The sequence below is a fragment of the Mus pahari genome, chromosome 1, assembly GCF_900095145.1.
Source record: "Mus pahari chromosome 1, PAHARI_EIJ_v1.1, whole genome shotgun sequence".
Taxonomy (NCBI): Eukaryota; Metazoa; Chordata; class Mammalia; order Rodentia; family Muridae; genus Mus; species Mus pahari.
The window spans coordinates 110071532-110077405 of NC_034590.1; the positions used below are offsets into that span (position 1 = coordinate 110071532).

Genomic DNA, 5874 nt, shown 5'->3' on the forward strand with positions numbered 1-5874 from the left:
AGGGGAGGGTAAAGGGGACTTTCAGTGAGGAAACTAGGAAAAGGGATAGCATTTGAAATGTAAATGAAGAAAATATCTAATAAAAAATTAACATTAAAAAAACAGGTTATGGTTTTGTTTTAATCCCAGGTGTGAGATATGCGGCTACTTTGGACTATCCACAGCAGCTAACTGATTTGTCTCATGCTCTGGCAGGGGTGTGATTCTGCCAGCTGAAGATAGTTTACATTTGGGATTCTAGGGATTCTTGAGAAGGTTATAAAAATGCCAGAATCCCAACAGGTGGTGGCAGCTGCTCTTTCCTTGCTGCTGCTGGTTCCTCCTGCTGTTTCTGAGGTTTACTGGGTTGCTAAATTTTTGGTTTGCTGTTTACTGGATTGCTGGTTGGAGATATCCCGACACTGAGGATTGGGCTTGCCTCAAGGAACTCGACAACCCTAATCATCAGGAAGTCGTTTAAAGAGATTTATACTCTTTTCCCTCTAACCTTTCTCACCTAGGGAAGGGTGAACTCAATAAAGAAGGCAAAAAGTCCAGCTATATTTATCTGCCAACATCAAGAAGTATTGCCCTGTATAGCCTTCGCTGTATGATGCAACCCAAGACAACCTCTGCCCCATGGGAGGTCTTCCCCAAGCCCTAGGTCATGTGTCTTTGTACCTGGCTGCCAAGTTCACAGTGAAAATTAGTCAGAAGATCATTACCAGGAGAGATAGGTCACATGTGTTTTTCTGTGTTCCTGCTGACTGTGGCCAGAAGCCGGATGCTGGCCCAGTACCTGCTAAGTTGTTTGCATCCAAGTCTCAGGTTGAGTTACAATAGGGGAGGACTCATGGTCATAGTGCTCGCAGGTTCTAGTTCACCAGGAAAGGATCTCAGTTTTCTAAGTACATGTGTCCATTCGTGAGGAAATCTGCCTGTGTTTGGGTCTGTGGTAACAAGTATCGTGGGTGGGAAAAAGCCACCTACACTCTGCATCTCCACAGAGGCAGGTACAGAGCTGGGTTCCAACAGGATGTCCTGATAAGAATCTGGGCAGACAGGCTGCAGTTTCACGTGCCTTGGTCCCTCAGGAACCGGGTGGTTCTGTGCACTCCTCCAGGCTGGAGTTGTGAGAGTCCAGCTCCCTGGAATATGGTGGCCCTGGGCCTTTAAACAGCCCTACTCCTCGACCAGTGTGGCTTCTCTTACTCGCTCCTCAAGGTACAAGTTTCAGGATAGCAAAATGCTAATGGAGAAACAGAGTGAAGGTGTAACATATTCTTTGTACGGGAAATTTTTTATTCTAAATTTAAAATTAGTGGCAATGTATATGTTTTTAATTAAGTCTATATTCTAATGTAAAACACTTTGCAGCAATGACATTTTCACCTTTGTTTTTCTTTCACCTCATATGCATGAGCCAGCAGACATTACAAGATGGTGTCAGATCCAAGGGAACTGGAGTTATAGGTGGTTTTGAGCTGAATTCATTCTGGGAACTGGATCCATGAACTCTACAAGCTCAAAGGGAGCTCTTAACCTCAGGGCTATCTCTCCAGACCTCATTTGCTTCTTTAAGAGACATTTTGTAGTGGAATCACAAAATATTCCATATGACTAGTGTTGTACTCAGATTAAAAACAGACTTGATCCTTTCCTTACTCTCCATCCTCTGTCCTTCATGTCTTTTCAGCCTCCAGTAGTGATGTTAGGTTCTAGAACAATGCTGAAAAGAAGCAGTGAGAGGAAGAATTGCTAGTTTGCCATTTTAGGGGGAGCAGGATGAGGATTTAGTTTAACCACCACGGATCACAGCAGTTCCCAGTCTTTATAAGTGTCCTTGATGGGGACTAGGAAGGGCTGTGATGTTTCTTATTTTGCTGAGAAATCTTCATAAAAGAAGAATTTTAAAAGCTAAGTAAATTTGATTAAAACAAAAAACTGGGAGCAAGAGGAATAAGCTACTTTATGAAGTTCGTCAGTGAAGTCGGGAACCTTGCTTTAGAGAGTCTCAAGTGTAGCAAAAAGAAAGGCGTGGAGACATGCTAGCATGTGAACAATGTGCTAAATGTAGGGGCAAGGCAGTGCTGGTACAAAAGACTCAGGGAAAGGCTTTTTCCAGCGTGTCCATTTCAGACGAAGTATCCGCAGGGACACAGAGGATGAGACAGCAGCAGCTATGTGAAACATGGGCTGCTTTTTTCTTTGAACCCCTGATTATCTGGACCACCCATTACAAAGTACCAACCCACATTGAGGGTGTGACTCATTCGCTCAGTTAATCCCTTCTGGAAATGTTCTTACAAACAAACTGAGAAGTGTGTCTCCTGGGTGATCCTAAATCCTAACAAATTAAAGGTCAAAATCAACCATCACAGACTCCACTCCTTTTCGTCCTCTATGCGTCCTCAAAGGTAACACAAGCCTTGTAGGCAGCACTGTGTAGCTCTTATCTCTTTTTTGTATCTTTCTGCCACTAAATGATACTTTGGATAATTTTATTTATAGCCAGGGTAATTATGCATATTAACTTCTGTCTTTTGTGAATTGGTCAGAATATTTTTTATTATCTAAAGTTCTTATTATAACATAGAACCGCCAATGAGATTTTTGAATCACCCACAAGGTAAATGCATCTCGCCAGTTCTATGACAGCAAGGAAGCATAACCAGCTCTTGCACCATCAGCATCTTTTCCTAGGACAAATTTTATAGCTGGATCTCTCCAGTTTGGAATAGGGGACAGGAAGGTGCCCTATAGAAATGGTGGCTGTATTTAACTAATCTAACATTTATAAACTTGAGAGAATTCAGGTCATGAGTCCTGTTCTGGAAATGATTTTTAAAATTACAAGTAATAATAAGAAAAAGAAGTGTTAGCATCCACATCCATGTTTGCCAGGCACTGGCATAGCCTCACAAGTGGCCGCTATATCAGGGTCCCTTCAGCAGAATCTTGCTGGCATGTGCATTTGTATCTGGGTTTGGTGGCTGATGATGGGATGGATTCCCGGTGATGCTCACAGTCAGCTATTGGATGGAACACAGGGCCCCCAATAGAGAAGCTAGAGAAAGTACCCAAGGAGTTGTAGGGGGCTGCAACCCTGTAGGTGCAACAACAATATGAACTAACCAGTACCCCGAGCTCGTGTCTCTAGCTGCATATGTAGCAGAAGATGGCCTAATCAGCCATCATTGGGAAGAGAGGCCCCTTGGTCTTGCAAACTTTATATGACCCAACACAGGGGAAGGCCAGGGCCAAGTAGTGGGAGTGGGTGGGTAGGGGAGGAAGGGCAGGGGGGTATAGGGAACTTTTGGGATAGTATTTGAAATGTAAATAAAGAAAATAATAATAAATAAATTAAAAAAGAGAAAAAAAAGAAAAAGAAGTGTTATGGGAGCAGAGATGGAAGCTTACAGAATACACGGTAGAGTAGGGGAAAGTGCAGAACTGGTGAGTTTTACTGCATTAGCTAAAGCCAGAGAACAACTCCGTTGACTAACTCGTCACACGTGTGTGACATCATGAGGGATTGGGATTGCAGAGAATAAAAGAGGAGTGAACAATGAAGAGCATTTTCAGATAAATAGCACCACAAAGGATTGTCACACACAGGTTCATTGGTAGGGGTAGAATGTGCTGTGTGTGTGTGTGTGTGTGTGTGTGTGTGTGTGTGTGTGTGTTCATGGAGAAAAGGCCGGTGGATGATCTCAGGTCATGGCACAGGTAATTCCTGGTAAAGACTATTATTATTGGTAAAGGCAAACAATAAGATCATCAGAAAAGTTGAGCCATGCTCTGAAGAACAATTACCATCTCCTCCCTCACACACTTATGACTGGAGTGAGCTGCCTGCTAACCGTGCATATAAAACCCACAGAAAAGGCTCTGGGAAGTGGTGATGCCATGAGCCATAGGCTTATTGAGTCCAGAATGGTTACCATTCACAAAGGTAGAAAAGCCAGGAAGACTGATGGATCACAGAAAGTAAGGCTTATAAAAGACCCGAGTTTATGAAGAGAGATGTGGGCAACCAGAGAGAACACAGAAGTACCAGAGTGCGGATTCCCAAGCCAGATGAGCACTGCCTATACCCTGGAGAGCTCTCAGAGAGCAATGGAGGGAGTAGGACTGATCTCTACCCAAATCAGGCTTGTGCCTGCTCAACTCCATAGACACAAAGGCCAAGTAATGATAAAGCTAGTTCAATTTTTGTTTCCCTGCCAGAAAACCAGCTTCTCAGAAATCATGTGAGCAGCAACCTGCTGATATGCTTGGAAGGTCCCTGCCCCTGCTGAAATACTTCCTCCCTTTTCCATTTTCCTCTTCTCTCCTGAGTCTAACTCTATCAAATAGCCTCTCTATTTCAATAAAGGATCGGTTCTCTGACAGTCTCCTTGTTATCTATACCCACCATACTCTCCGCTGCCTTAGACACTGATCCAATATGTGACAGTCATTTGGGGGTAGGGGACACACATCAGAGAAAGGATAGTGAGTGAGATCCCAGGAGACAAGGCTATACAGAGTCTACAAGAGACATCTCAGCATGTCTTTCCAAGAGGTGCCAGTGGTTATGAGAATATTTGCTATGAGGGTGAAGGGTACAAATTTATCTTCATAACAATCACCAGGGTACAACCTGGAAGTAGCAGAAGGCAGAGTAGACAGGCCCTGAACAAAGAATGCTCTACTCCACAATGGAGAGAACCTAAATCTAAAGAATGAAAGTTTCAAAGGTAGAAACTGAAAAAAATAAATGAAGGAAATTGGGTTTAGAAAATAGAAGGGATGGGTGATGAATAGACAAGCTGCCATGAGTGAAACACACTCACTCCGCCCCTTATGTCAACAGGGTAAGTTTTAAGATGGTTAAGTATGAAAACCAGACATTGAAGTTTTGAACTATGGCCTTGTCTCAGAGGCTTGTAGACACAGGAATGGATCCAGAGCTGTTCAATGTTAATGTTGAGTGCCAACCAGACAATAGTGACTGGGCTCGTGTTGCAACGGTTCTCAGAACAGCTGAGTTGATGACGGCTCCTGCTTGGCTGTACCCTGTCTTTGTATGCCATAGCATTACCAGACAATTCAGCAAACATCATTCTGGAGTCCAGCACTGGGCTCCACAGTCCCATGTACTTTTTTCCTGTGCAACCTGGCCACCATGGATATTGTCTGTACCTCATCTGTCCTTCCCAAGATCCTAGTTGGCCTAGTGTCTGAGGAAAATACCATCTTCTTCAAGGAGTGCATGGCCCAGCTCTTCTTCCTTGTCTAGTCTGTATCCTCTGAGCTGCTGCTGCTCATGGTCAATGCTATGACTGCGATGTGGCCATCTGCTGTCCCTGCACTGTAACTTTAGGATAAGCCCACAGCTGTGTGGGAACTAGGCCATGGGTATGTGATCCATATGAGCACTAAATGCATCTGTGCACACTGGTCTGATAATGTGGCTGCAAAGAGCATCATGATTCTCATGGCCAAAGACTTCTATGGAGGTATCAACTTCTTGCTCACCCTACAGTCCTGTTGCTGCAACTCAACCTCATTCTTCACATGTGCACAGCTGAGTGGAAGGAGAAGACCTTCTCTATCTCTTCTTCACACTACCCAGTAGCCTGTGCAGTGCTTGTCCATGCTCTGTGCTTGTGTCAGCACCACTTCCAATGACATCCTGGAAAGTAGCAGTGTGTTCAGTGCTGTACTCAGTCCTGAGCCCTACCTTCAACCTGCCCATCTACACACTGGGAAAAAAGATCCTACAAGCCATGGGAGAAGTGTGCAATTTTTCAAGCTGCAGATGGAAATGCACAAGCTGCTCTTCAGGCCTAGGCTCCTCTCACACTTGCCTTACTGAGAGTAACTCCATAGAGTACAGAGGCAGTTGTC

General features: G+C 44.1%; 1 pseudogene; it reads left to right on the forward strand.

The window, feature by feature from the left end:
• The first annotated feature begins 4947 nt into the window (after positions 1-4947).
• LOC110327806 lies at positions 4948-5655 on the forward strand (annotated as a pseudogene).
• The last annotated feature ends 219 nt before the right edge of the window (positions 5656-5874 follow it).